This window comes from Lepisma saccharinum, chromosome 9 (genome assembly GCF_977018435.1).
Source record: "Lepisma saccharinum chromosome 9, izLepSacc3.1, whole genome shotgun sequence".
Taxonomy (NCBI): Eukaryota; Metazoa; Arthropoda; class Insecta; order Zygentoma; family Lepismatidae; genus Lepisma; species Lepisma saccharinum.
The window spans coordinates 61,773,589-61,789,252 of record NC_139237.1 but is presented as its reverse complement, the minus strand read 5'-3'; the positions used below and the strand labels follow the sequence as shown (position 1 = coordinate 61,789,252).

Genomic DNA, 15,664 nt, shown 5'->3' with positions numbered 1-15,664 from the left:
CACGTACTTGTACATATCCAAGTAATGAACTACGAACAAAATTATAAGCATCTGATTTAGCGATCACTATTTCCCAAAGTGCTATATTTTTCTGTCAAATTTAATGTCACGACAGTTTATGGAGAGAGGATATACAGAACAATTGCAGACGAACAGGTGTACAAAAGTTATGGATAAACATTTACTTAAGGGTGATTCTAGGATATGGACGTACAGTCACGGACACTTCTGGCATTGTTATGATTCCATTTAGAGCCAATCCATAAGTATCCGTGTCTGTACTGTAAAAATTTACGAGTGTAAATATTAGGTTCCTTAAATTAGTTTCGGTGTTATGTGAAGGGTTAAATTGGTGTTAATGAGTTATGGAAGTATTGGTTTTATTATATTTTGTTAGATTAGATTTAGAACAATTGGATAGAGTTTACTTGTTAATCTTATAAGTTCGCACTAACTTATGTGTTACAATGGCTTAAGAAAGATTTGAATTCGAAACTTAATAATTATTTCTTGTTAAACACTATGAGGCTTTGTTCGATGCCGTTAGTTCATTTATATTACTAATGTACGATAAATACAGTTTATGTATCTCAAATTAGTAAAAATTCTTCATAGATCGACATTCCATCTTAACATAAATTCCGTTCTTAAACTACAGTTTTTTTTACGATTATTCATTGATTAATATTTGAATACATATTTTATGTAAACGGTACAGTCACGTATTAACTTTCAAGATTCGATAGAAATCAAATAATGATAGTACAATAGCAATTTGTGCTGAGGGAATAGGGACGAAAACACGTATTTTAAACCAATATTCAGAAAACTTGTCTCTTTAAATTCCCAGAGTAGCAGGACATAAAACAAGGTATTCAAGATACTATTTTTTTATATAGTGTTGGAGGAAGCGTACACCTTAAGACACTGAAATTTAATGTAGTTTAACATAAGTTACGTAATGTATACAAAATATTATTATTATTCAGTCCGGTAACTAATCAAATTTAGCATTTAATAAAATAGAAAAGTGTCCCTCGGATATTTGTAACGATTTGGAACAATTAGCGCAAGCCGTAATTTTCAATGTACTAGCAGTATTAAATAAATGTAATTGAAGCTGATTAGGATTATTTTACAATTTTTTATATCAAAATTGAGTTTGATTTAAGCTTTTTAATCGTAATTATTACATCTGCTGAATATGTTGCAATGTATCGAGTATTATTTTACATGTATTCATTCCGTACTTAAGGATTGATTATGCAAATTGCAATAAATGCCTATTGGATTGCATAAGGACCTAAGTGCCAGGTCTGACTTGATCAAAATACCCATTACAATGATTCGCATCTTTGTCAGTGTATAAATTTGTATCTTTATGTTATATTTAGCATTTGAAGGCTGTAAAACAAAATCAAATATTATAGTCATAGCATCAAGCATGATTAATGGTGTAAGGTGAATTTCGAAAAAAAAAAGGGGTAAGATAATCTTTAGAAATATTTCATTGTTTCCGATGCATGGTACTTGTTTCAGAAGTAGTTTTCTTGAAAACGTTCGGAAAATTCGGCAAAAACAAACAATCTTTTCTTTTTTTAAAAAAAAGACATTCATCTTTCTTTTGAAAGGAATATGGTGCATTATACAATTAAATTATTTTGTACCATTACACATTCCTGTTCGTAACGACACTTTACATACATATAGAATCATAACAAGCAAATAATTACAAACAGTGTTAACACAAAACAAATTATATATATATATACATATATGCATGAGAAGAACACTGGGTATAAAAACACTAAGAAGAACAAAGTGGTTTTCTTACTATGGGAAGGATAATATTATGAATATAATGAAGCAACTGATCTCAACTGTCAATAAAGTTTCAAAGTACAATAAAAATTTGCGTAGAGAGATCAAAGAAATCTTGACGAGGGGAATCACAAATCTGCTGCTTTAAGTTCTTTACAAATGATAATTGGATATGATAAGCAAACTTGCAACAATAAGTGAGTGGGTCGCGCTAAAACAACTATCTCTCATATGTCATATGAGGAACACTTGTGTTGTTCATTAGGCTACAAGACAACGTGGATAAGTATACATACAGAAGTGTATAAGATAAAATTTGGATAACGTTTAATCCATACTGAGGATATATTGATTCAAATGCACAGGACGTGGACAATCATTGGCGACAAATAATACTGGTTTTAGCATTTTAGAAAAAAATGAATGAACATAGAAATTTATATTTCTATAATAACCTCTAGCGTTTCGTTAAATGACAGAACAATGTATAATGGTCACAATCCCGCAGAAAAATAGAAAAATGTAAAGAGAAGGGAACAAAAGATTTGCCCTGACAAGAACCAAAGAACGTGCAATTTTAGTATGCTGCTTTCACCAACTATATACTGGCAGAACACCACGTACCAAAACACACTCAAAAGTGTCTGATTGTCCATTCACCAACAATGGTGTGTTGGAAGGTCCACCTGTTTTGATGAGCTTCGATAGACTATGTAGAAGGTACATTTGGATTTAGTGTAAACCTTAGATTCACGTTGCGTGACGTATTTTTAATAACAGTATGCTCAAACACACGCAGATTTTTATTCAAAGGGGTAAAGATGTACGTGGAACGTAGCAACACATGTCTCGCAGTGACAGCCCGCAGTTTCCACGGAGTAACGAACGTATTTACTCCGCTGAATAAAAATCTGTATAAAATCGGTTTCGCAATGTCAATTGACAATGATAATGGATTTTGAAAACAGATACAAAGAGCTTCAAAACTACCCAATACTAAGAAAAAAGGTGTTTCGCAAAATTGATAAGAACTGTTTTTTTGACAAATTTTAAATATCTGAAAATCAATAATTGTGTTTCTTCGAAACCTTTCTGCCTGCACCGTAATAAAATTTCATCACTATCGGACCACCCATTTTTTTATTTATAGAATATCAAAGAGAGTGATCGTTTGCAAAACTAAAAAACCGGCACCTTTTTGTTCTCCCGACGATAAAAAAATAGAAGGCATACTCCGAAAAAAATAGCTATATAGATTAACGTAGAATTGAATAAGCTATATTTTCATGTAACTCGTTTTTATATAGGTCTACTGGTTAATTTTTAATTGGAGTGCAAACTCGAGCATCTAAGATTTCTAATCCGACAGCAGATCCTGATATACTCGATTCCCTGCATGTTGCGGTAGAAGTTGCCATTAAAAATTTACTATTAAAGTCCACTTATCGCCGTAGAGTTAGGCAACACACATAACGCCTTGCAAGGAAGCGAGCATTTCAGGACCTAGTTGTATTTTTATTGCCTGTGACTGTACAAAGAAATTATTTATTTAGTTTTTGCAGCTGACGCTACGTCATACAACGGCAAGTTTCAAACTTTTATGGTCATTAAGACCAGCAGATCGTCGTAATGTGTATACTACGAACGAACAAAGATATCTTTTAAAGCGCCGTACAGGGCCTCCCCGATGGCGCAGTGGTAGCGACGTCGCCTTTTAATCAAGGAGTGCCGGGTTCGATACCCGGTGGAGGCACATAGTGGTTCGGATCCCACTTTAAACTGTAGGTCCAGTCCTAATTAGCCTTACTGTGCATAAAGTGGACTTAAAACATTAATTCAATCAATCAATTAAAGCGCCGTACAATAATTTCTGGTACTATTTTTACGTTATCGATGGGAAGAAAGAAGAAAAAGGAGTCAGTCAGTTAGTTAATTAGCATGAATTACAGTTAGAAACAGTCAAAAAGCAACAATGCACACTCAACCAAACGTACATATAAATACATAAGTATTTACATACAATCACACACACAATAAATATGAAGAATGTAATACCAAAAGCACATGATATCAAGCGTATGCTCTCAACATATATTACACAATGTTCCAAAAACATGATGGAAACATGCTGTGAAATGAGCAATATAGTATCTGTTTCTAGAGGTCAAGGCCACGAGCTTTTGGACTCTTGGTACCTATCTATAACGACGCTATCGAAAGCATATTCGCATTTCTGTCTGCTTGGAATAATTCGTATGTTCATAACGATATCTGCTGTCAAATCAGTTCTCAGAGAACTACTGAGCAAATTTTCATTGCGATCGAAAAACTGGAAGTGGTATGGAAGCAAGATGTAAGACGATGAACATAAAAACTCAGCTTTCTTCAAAGGTAGAACTGCGTAAGTTACTAAAAAAGTAACACTTTACCGTTACGTTGCTTCCATAACGTGTTACAAATACTTTGTCATACAGTAAGGTCATTTAACTGTTTGCACAAATATCACTTCTTTTCTCTGTACTGCACTTTTTCCCAGTGTAACTACATACACCTATCTACAGTATAAGTCACTACTCCACTTTCTTGAGATGACCAAAACTAACAATAAATGGTGAATTAATGCGAGATTAATTTCGGATCGCCCCCCCAAATTCAATATCTCAAATTAAGTGAGGTCTACAATAAAAAAAATAATCATAGCGTATAATGGAAGACAGCTTTAAAAACAGTTATCTGCTTTTATGAAAGAGGATACTTAGTTCATCTGTCACTAAAGTTAATAAAAATAGAAAGCAATAAGTGTTCTAAACGTAAGGGAACAAGCAGTGGCGGATTAAGAGCTTTCTCGTAACATGTAAGAGAATGGCCTTTAGTGTCAACATTAACACAGCTACTGTAATTGTCCGTGAAGATCGATGGATAACAGTAAGGCAACTTAGTGAAGCCCTGGACAGGTAGTACTTTCTCAATTCTCCATGGTCGTCAACATATGACCCGGGTTTGTGACACGGCTAATGACTCCGGAACCCGTGAGGTGCTGCGTGTGATTTCTGATGGCGGTGATGCTTTCCTCGAATCGATTATCACCGGTGACGAGTCGTGGCTACATCACTGTGACCCAGAGGGCAGCACTGTATGGAAATCACCATCATCTCCAACTCCAACACTGCTTTCGAGAACTCAGGCGGCCTGAGGCGATTCTGGAGGACATTCCAAAGAATGGTTTACGCCATGGGTTTGAGGACTGGCAGAAACGTTGTCATAAATGCATTGAAGTGGGTGGGGACTACTTTTAAAAAGATAATGTGAACATTGAAACAGAGTAAAAGTCAGTGTCAGTCTTTGTTGAACAGTCCTCGTATATAAAATATATCACTTCTGTGTGTTAGTGTATAAAAACTTCTTTTTACATTCCCGTTCAGTGTCTGTGCCCTTTATATGGAAAGGAGAAATAGGACATCCTACTTTAGCGCAAAATCCGGCTATGACAAATAGTCAAAATGAAAAATGTACTAATTAATCGACTAGCTTTCGTACTAAGTAGCAGTGCTATCACTCGACAAATCTAGTCCAGAAAAGTGGATTAAAACTTTAATTTGTCAATGTTATTCTCGATTGTTCAATTGGAGTATGATTATGTATATATATCTAATTTTTCCACGATATATATAAGCAGTATTGTCATGGGTGAGGCACGTGAACTACATTTTGATATTAAAGTTATTAGTTATTATATATTAAAGATATTCTATTGATAGTCAAGCAACATTTTTCTTACACTTTCTGTGCAACGAAATATGAAACTTAACACTGTTGATTAAACTAACTACCCTTAAAATACTTTCTCAGATTTATAGCTATAAGTGAATAATTTTGTGTCAACGGTGGGACAGGCGAAACAATGCCTCTTCACTTAATAAGTCTGTTTTAATTCCCCTGAATTGTAAAATGATGAACAATAAATTACTGAAGACAAAGAGAGAAGGCAATTGACCTTTATCCTAGTGGAGTTGAGGGTGAAATGTAACATTTAAAGGAGAAATTAGCTGTTTTTTGGTGTCACGGGTGGGACACAATAGAAAGCGCAACTAAATCAAAAAGTTAATATAAAAGAATAATATGTAAAATACCTACTACCTTCTAACTTGAATTTTTATGCAAATTACAATTTTAGATTGTTCGCTCACAAGATAGGATAAAATTACAGCATTGCATTTAATTTTAAAAATTGAGGTTAAGGGGCAATTTCACATGGAATGCCCCCCCACACACAGTGGAGTGTTTTCAATTCGAACTTCAAGAGGACGTGAAAAGAGAACTCCAAAATTTGAATTAACAAAAAAAAACATGTAAACTTCTGTTTGAATTAAAAGGAGTGCAAAAAATACATAGGTTCAGGTCAACAAGGGAACATCGAAGGGAACACAACAGGTTTTGGCAACACTGCAAACAAAGGTTTGACGGTCTATAATCAACGGTTCTCAATGAGATTATTATTGCGTCACACACAGCCGCAAAGCATGCTTTATTCGTCACAATGTGCAGCCCTCGAAAGGTGTGTATGCGAACGCAGGGTTGGTAAAGGGGAAGAGGTTATTCTGCAACGGGCTAAAATGGAAAATGGCGTGTTCAACAAAAGCACGGGTCTTACAGTCGTTATCAGATTACTACAGGGCAACCTTACTAACCCCACGGGACATGTTATCCTAACCGACCCGCTCTTAATACGTAATTAGAACAAATTACATTGCGGGGGAAACTACTGTGTGGGAGGGGGAGGGAGAGGGGGTGGGGAAGCGAGCCTTATTAGCGAAACCGCGCAAAAACACGTAGCAATGTTTACAAGATAACCCCACCCGCCACAGATCCACGTAGCTGCAGATCGTTGCGCCACCTACCTTCAGGCTCGATTCGCGCGCTCAGAAACGTTACTCTCCATCCCCCCCCTCTTCTTTTCCCTCCCCTCTTGCATGGATTACGAGGTGGTGTTGAGGCTTTCCCGCTTTTAAATCCGAGCGATATTCTTATGTTTTCGTGAAGGCGGGAGCGGCTTCGAGTCGCTTCGTACGGAGATGAAATGAATCAACGTGAACGGAAAGATAAATATTGTTCAGAAGGAAGAAAGGCTAGTTTCTCCGTTCGTAGCGCCATTGTGAAGCCGATACTTTTCGACACTAAAAATTGTCGAAACAGGCGCGTAAAAGGCATTTAATATTTGCAAATATAAAAGTTTTTTACTAATATGGTTGTGGAGAAACTATAGAACCATTCTAAAACTTAGGTTTTTGCATTAAGGTTTGTCTTTAAGTCCACTTTATGCACAGAAAGGCTAATTGGGACTGAACCTACGGTTTAAAATGGAATTCGAACCATTTTTTGCCTCCACCGGGTATTGAATCAACTCAAAATGTAATCTATAATATATTAACCATTAATTAATTTGCACCAGAAGAAGATTTTATTACGCAGTTGGGCTAGTGGAGGAGTGGTTCACACCACGCTACGACGCCAGAGAAACTGGTTCGAATCCAGGACTGGGTGTTATTTGTGTGTCCATTCATCAATTTCATGTCATCTTCATCCTCATCTTCGCGATTAGCCAAAAGTGGCAGAAATGCGAAGTAAAATAAACCACCACAATAAGAAATCAATCCATTAACAGAAACCGTACATACCACCAGTAGCGGCTGCTGCCTATTCGCGCACTCGCACGTGCACACCCAAATAAATGTGCAATGTAATTGATTTTTATTATACTTATTCATTGAAAGCCATTTCTTCAAAACAACAAATGTTCTCGGGCCACATTACCTTCCACTTACTTCCTTACGTCAGCTCTTCTATCTGAGTAACTCGCGTCGGATGAGCGGCATGAACACAATTGGGAAGTGCACACAGCTGCACAACGAAATGGCGCTGTGTTCGACGGTGGGTAGAGGAAACAGAAAGGCTCTTATGGCTTGGATCAAGGGCTTTCGGACTCGCTTCGCACAAAGAATTGTGACATAGTAGCAACGAACATGCGCTGTTCCCTATTCGTCATGTAGTGTTGCAATCTTCCCACTCCTTGCCGTGTGACGGAGTCAAGAACAACCCATGCATTATTGCAAATTGAGGGATTTTTTCCTCGGCAAGGAAAATTTTGATCTCTCTCACCTCACGCGGTTCTGAGCAAAGCATTGAAATCCGAATGAGGGGAGGGCGGGAAAGGAAGGGGAGAGGGCGTGGCGTGTAGCGACGAGCGTATTCAACCATGCAAGGCCAGATGCGATGAGTGGAATACGTTGATACAGGTGCTGGGAAAATAGTTTTATAAAATGTCAGCGGTTTGAATTAAAAACATTCACAATGTCCTAGGAATTGGTGCAATTAGACGCTCCGACTTGTATTTGGAAGCTCAACGAAAGTTTAAAAAATCAGAGTTTAATCTTGTATTTTTGTCACAGAACAGTCAATCCAATTCTTTATTCAGTGCATACAAGAATCTGTAAATTGTACTATTATGTCACTGATTTGAGATAATTTTTGTAGAGGTGCTGGCAAGAACTAGTTGCATTTGATTAGGGTTTTGAGGATCCTCATTAGAATGACTAAAGTCTACGATGAAATGTTTATGTTGCATAAAACTTGGGTTTCTGATGAAGAAAGATAATTACATTATTAAAACACGGCAATTACACAAAATTCTGACAATATTATTATCCTTTACCAACCATAGCAGTTTATCGGTAGAGCGTTGTGAGTGATTTTGTCAGGTCGTCGAATGCTGAATTTTCTACAGGTCACGAAAGAGACCAAACAACACATCGTCTCTCGTGATCGATTAAAAGAATCACTAGGGTATTTCGATTTTGTAATAAACCTTATTTTTTTAAAAAAAAATCACGAAATATAACTCTGCTATCGTCTCATCATCAGGGAAATGTGCGTCATAACTTGGATTGCAAATGCGATTAGCAGAAACGGGCAGGAATAACTTAGTGGGGATAACAACACTTCCTCTGGACGCGAGGCCAAGGTGCACACCCACACACCCAGACCACGAGCCGCCACTGCATACCACATATTTATAGATTGTTTGTTAATTATCAAAACAGAACAATCTTTGAAAGGAATGCATATAAGAACAGTGGCGGTTATAAAGCCCTTTAGGCCCTGACGTGCGCGGTCTTAAAACTTCCCTTTCAAAGTTGGCATAACACAAAACGCTGCCTCACAAGATTCACACCAGCTGTGGAAGGAATCAAACTCTTAATTATACTTTCCTCACCTCTTTCAGAGAGAGACAGGGAAGCGTAGCCTGAGATAATGTTTACAGTATTGCCACATGTTTGTGTCCCGCTGGCATAAAGCAAGACTGAAAATATTTGTACATAATCGAACACCCTATTCGCTTTGTACCCTTTAATGAATTTTCACCACCTCTCATTGTAAGGCACTCTGTAAAGCACTAACAACCGAAATTGGCAATTTTAGGCACTAACATTTACACAAACATGCAACGAATTCGTTCACAATAAGAGAATAGGCAATTAAGGTTATATCCAGGCTCTAATAATAGTAAGTAAGGAAATAATTGCGTATTATTTTTTGTGTGTAGAACTTAATAGAAGGATAATACTAAAAAATAGCAGGAAGGTAAAGAAGAAATATTTTCTTGGGGTTAATCACTTTTTAATACGGCTCTAAATACCATACAAAAATGCATATTTTGGATTAAAAAGCATTTATCTAGTTTCTATTCCTTGGCAGGGGGGTACTATGCGACCGACCGGTCAATCGAAGCATCCCCTCTTAGACCCACATCCAGTGCAGTTGCTGCTAACAACATATGCGATATCAAACATATTTCATATGTAGCCTAATACACACGTATCTATAAATGTGTGTCACTCTACAAAAGTAACTTTATTAGTGTAACTTACTTTGAACTTTACCTAACAATGTGTTTTATTACAGGTTAGGAAATATGCCTGAAATCAGATCATACGGATGAAGGATTGCAAGACCAACAATAGCTGCTGCACCAATTCAGGGCTGCGTAGCGCATGTTTATAAACAATGTAAATTTACTCTGGCAGATAAGAATTAGTTTGCTTTTGTTTTAAGTCTACTTTTCGTTTATATGTTAATTCGGACTGAACCCACAGTTTAAAGTGGAATCTGAACCATTTTACAATGTGCCTCCATGAGGGTTAGGTTAGGTTAGGTTAGGTTATACGTATATTAATTATATTAATATAGATTTGTCAGTTAACTAGGTAAAATAACTAAAGGAACATTATATGCTCCAGGATATGAAAACAAACAATACAAACGTCAGCGAATAACAAAAGAACTGAGCATTCCACGTAGCAGTATATCTACCACGCAAATCAAACCGCGCAGGTACGTCACAGGTTCCAAAGAATAAGCAAAGTTAAAGAAGACACACACTCAGTTTGGTGAGAAAAGTTTTCGGTACAGGAAATGGAAGCAGCAAAATGAAAATGGCTGGCCTCTTATTTCCATTCCTTTAGTCTTTCTCTTCTACTTCTTTTTTTTTTGTGGGTGGGGGAGGACTACTTTTGATATATAGGTGAGGGAAGGGTGTGCAAGGAAAAAGAAATTAAAAAAGAATTCGCCACTTCAAAACTTCGAGCGAAGTTGTTTCACAGAAATAAATGGACGGGAAGCCCCGCTTGGCAGTTGCCAGCGCCATCTCGACGTTGGAGCGAAAGTTAGTCCCTGGTTAATTTCCCTCTTCGCCTTCCACGGTTTTCTTTTGTTGCGTCGAACAAACGTTGCCGTACACCCATTGTAAACTCCGTGCACTTTCACCTCTGGTCTATTGTGAGACTGTTTCGCCCCTTCCGATAAATACTCATTTTTGTTTCTGTGGTTCAAGACAAAATGGCTACCAAGACAAGTAAGCAAAAAACAAATTCTGTGACCCAACCAGCGTGCTCTGTTAATTAATGAGGGGGACCACACCGCAAAGAGACTGGTGAATTAATTAATCAGTTCGGCCACTCATGGTCTGAAATTTGAAAACTTTCCACGAAGTAATTCAGGTCTGTTGCCATTAAAATCCCCCCGAAAATTTATATTTTTCCTCGCTCTCATTTTGTTTCATAATTATTTCTGCAGGTAGCAGGTAGGATAGGGTTATTAAGAACAATAATATGCAATCGTGCCTTTAATTCTCTCACGACCTCAATAGACCGTAGTTCATTTTCTATTGGAATAGCTAATAACTTTTCACTATCGGCTACAGAAATTTCAGCTTTGCTTCATTAAAGCCCTCTGTTTCTTTAAGAATTTAAAAGATTTACACTTGACTGAAGCAAAGTATAAAGTGAATTCGGTTGGTGACTATTAAATGTTTTTCACGAAAAAGTTTTATACAGTGTTTTTCCCAAATCTTGATATTTCTCTGAGAAATTTTTGTGAGATTTTACCATCAAATGCCAGTGGACAGCGGTTGTTCAGTGTTCTCAAAAGAATTGAAACTGCCCTCAGAAATTCAGCGTCGGGTAGCAGACTTTTGGCATTCTTCACAGGGAATGCTGATGTCCTGCAAGAAATTGACTTTGAGTCTCTGATTTATCCGTTTTCTGCCATGCAAGCCAGAAGGAAACAGTTCTAGGCGAGTGCTCTCTTGTTTAATTTAAGTGTACTGTATTATCGAAGTTTAGGGAATAATTTAAAATCAGATGTGTCGATACCTATTTTAAAGTTTACAAGTGTTACTAATACAGAGCTGCAATTATTGGAAGTGAAGTACCATGGTAACAAAACTTAATAATAATGTCGGCAGGGCCCAAAACAAAGGATAGTCAAGGGACCTAAATTTTACAACCCTTTCCCTCTCGTAGAAGTTAATTTACTGTAACAATCGGTTCAAAAATTTGTAAAAAAGTAGCAATATGTCCTCTTCATCCTCAAGCAGAGCACCAACGATTTTATGTCTCTTGATAACACACAAATTCGCAAAAACAGACAAGCCACAAGTGTTTCCAAGTATATCTGAAAATTTCGTATAAACTATACGGAGACGGACCCTTTAATATCTATCTGCCCTAATCGGATAGTGTGGCTTAATTTCCGTTGATGAATATTCAATAATTTGGCACCGAGGTGAAAAATCTTTTACGTGCCGCCTGGTCCATATTAGCAATTGATCTACCAGGGTGCCGAAAAGTTGGCGAAATGCGGAAGAGAATGAAGCAAGTAATTAAAACGGTATTCGCCCAGTGACGAAAATATTTGGAAAGTTTGTCTTTCATACGAGTAATAGTACTCAAATGATTTTTTAAATGAGAAAGAAATTAACACGATAGGGTAGGGTGGTACATTTTAGATATGTATTTCGATCACCCGTTCTAAAAAGTCGAATATTTTGCTTCCTGTTACTGGGAACCCTGATTTGAGGAGTGGGAGCTGTTGCGTGGGGTGTCAGGTGTGTTGTACAGAAACATCGAGAAATTCTACGGAAAACCCGGAGAACCAGACGTAATTTTGTGTGGCAAGGTGAGTACGTTGGAGATAGAATAGCTGCTTTGTATATAAACGTCTGCCGGTCTTATGCTTGAACGTAGGACAGCGAAATTCAGGTCAAACGTGAGCAAGCATGTGGTGGCTGTAGCATGTGACATGTGTAGCCATTTGGTGAGAGATAAGGGAACTACAGAAATATTTGTTTCCATACACAAAGTTGTACATATTCGATCGGCGGAAATGGTACAATTTCGATCAGCGAGGTATACAGTTTGAGTTCCATTACCGTAACGCGTGCAACACATTACTTCACAAAGTAAATGCGTTGTTCAATTTATTGTTACAGATGCCTCACAAAAGAACACCGAAGAAGGTATATCAACAGTATTTGTCCCGAGTGCTCGAAAATGCCGTGCAGAGTATTCTAGAGGAACACTTATATATACGCGGAGCATCGCAACTTTGTCATGTTCCATTTGCCACCCTCCAAAACAAAGTAACGATGGCACGTCAAGAAGCAGCGGGTGTTCCTTCCTCTTCCAGGATTGATGTTGGCCATCCAACAGTTTTCCCCAAGCAGATGGAAGACGCAATTGTGGAGATACTGATGTATTTGGAAGGGCGAGGATTGGGATTGACACCGAAGTAAGTGCGGGTAGTTGTGTAACGATGTATGTAGTCAAACAGAGTTATTAAACTAACAGAACATGCAGTTTGTTTTTATTTTGCTCCTGCAGGCCTACGCCATAGAGGAAGTTGCACTTGTAGTATATATTAAGGTTACTGTTTCATAACTCAATGTTGATCCAAATTTTACCGCACGGTGATCAGATTTGTACCTATCTAGGTACAATTCTAATCAAATTTTATCCGACCAAAATTTCGATCTTGTGTCTACAGTAGCAAAACTAAAAATGTCATGTTATGCCAGCGTCTTTAGTAAAAGGTAAGCATTTCATTGGCACAAAAACTGTAACTTTGCTGCCTATTTTTTTCAAGTTATATTGAATTTAATTTTTTGTGATGGATACTGTACCACCTTACCCTATATGTTACTTTCTAATAGAAACATGCTGTTTATTACATAATAATATAACGCATTACTTTGTGTCATACGTACGGGTTCTTTCACACCAAATGCAACTTGTTATATGGCTTCAGTTGTACGATTATTTCACATCAAGTGGAACTTCCTACTTTTGCTTCAGTTGTACGAATTCTTTCACATCAAGTGCAACTTGTTACTTTTACTTCAGTTGTACGAATTCTTTCACATCAAGTGCAACTTGTTACTTTTACTTCAGTTGTACGAATTATTTCCCATCAAGTGTAACTTGCTACTTTTGATTTAGTTGTACGAATTCTTACACATCAAGTGCAACTTCCTACTTTTGCTTCAGTTGTACATATTCTTTCACATGAAGTGTAACTTCCTACTTTTGCTTCAGTTGTACGAATTCTTTCACACCAAGTGCAACTTCCTATTTTTGCTTCAGTTGTACGAATTCTTTCACATGAAGTGTAACTTCCTAATTTTACTTCGGTTTTACGAATTCTTTCACATCAAGTGTAACTTCCTACTTTTGCTTCAGTTGTACGAATTATTTCAGATGGAATGCAACGTTTTGATTTGCTTCAGTTGTAAGAGTTCTTTCAAATCAAATACAATGTGTTATATTTCTTCATTTGCTTGCATCAAGCTAGGTTTCATGCATTTCGAGTTCATGTGCATTCATTCTCTCGAATCAAATTCAACTTTTTACTTTGCATCTGTTGTACGTGTTCTTTCATATGAAAGCCGCCTCGGCAACCCGAGTTGGTCGAGTTCTGGGCTCACAATTTCACCACCGATGGTCGAAGGTTGGAGTTCTGGTGTGGGCACGGGTATTTCTTTACGAGTGTCTTTTCACCAATTTCATGTAATCTCCATTCAGCCTCATCGCCGTGATTAACCAAAAGTAGAAGAAAGCGAAACGAAATAAGGGAAATGCAAAACCTACAAAGCTTGAAGATCAAATTCAACGCGTTATTTGATGTCGCTTTTCTAAATTAAGTACGTTGATTGCAATAATGAAGATTAATGAACAAGCACATGGCTTAGGCAGGATTCTAAGACTCCTGACCTCGTAGCGCGCCACGGTAGCCGAGTGTCGCGAAGAAGTCTGCCACTAGTAGAACTTGATTCTCCTGGTCGCTGCATTTCATCGAGGTAATGAAGTTCGAGGAAGATGACATATGGAACAGGCAGCATGTTATCATAACAACAGTAGTTCAAAGGATGAGATGTCGAACGGAACCATTGGCAACAACAGCACAAATAAGTATGAGGAAGTAGGGAAACACCAATAAAATGCATCTGTACCACGTGGAGCTCCATATTTTGAATTCTCAAGAGTCCTTTGACATTGCCATCATCCATCGCAACAGTTATTTTGGCATGGTATGCAATGTGCTGTGTTATGTGGGCTGATAAAGCCACAAAATATAGGGTGTTCATAAAGTACCGGTACATTACAAAAAAAACATAGCTCGGAAACTGGTAGTGTTAAGGACTTGCCTCGGAGCGGACGACCAAGTGTATCTGATGAAACTCGACAAAATCCAAACTGCATTTCAACGCAGCCCCCAAAAGTCAATTACTGGCATCACCAACAACCATCCATAAAGTGTTGCATAAGCGACTACAGCTTCACGCGTACAAAGTGCAAATCATTCAGGCTTTGCAACCAAATGACCATCCTTCGAGTTATGATTTCGCCAGTGCCATGCTGCAATCAATAGACGAAGACAACGACTACCTTCAGAAAGTGATGTTTTCTGACGAAGCCACGTTCCACATGTCCGGACTTGTTAACCGCCATAATGCTCGGATATGGGGTTCGCAAAATCCCCATGCCACTCGTGAACACATGCGTGATAGGCCAAAGTTGAATGTGTGGTGTGGACTGATGCGTGACAGGTCCATTTATCTTTGCTGAGAAGTCCATTACCAGTAATATTTACTACGACATGCTTGAACAGTGCCTTCTTCCTCAGTTGGAGGAATTGGAGCCCATCATAATTTTTCAACAAGATTGGTCCAAGAATGTTCGAGGTCTTATGGATAGGCATTTCGCTGGCAGGTGGATAGGCCGTGATGGACCTATTCCCTGGCCACCGCGCTCTCCTGATATCACACCCTTCGATTTCTTCTTCTGGGGATATGTCAAAGATTGTGATTACCGCACTCCTGTTAGAGATGTCGCTACACTTCGAAGAAGAATAGCAGAGAGAATCCTAACTGTTACTGGTGATATGCTGGGGCGTGTATGGGCAGAAGTGAATTACCGCCTTGATGTTCTAGAGGGGCGCACATTGAGGTGTA

The 15,664-nt window shown here is 37.9% G+C and overlaps 1 protein-coding gene across 16 annotated transcripts in view; it reads right to left on the bottom strand.

Moving 5' to 3' along the window:
* Window positions 1-15,664, bottom strand: part of Rbp6 (RNA-binding protein 6) — a 1,060,856-nt gene that overhangs the window by 18,492 nt on the left and 1,026,700 nt on the right. The window lies entirely within an intron of this gene.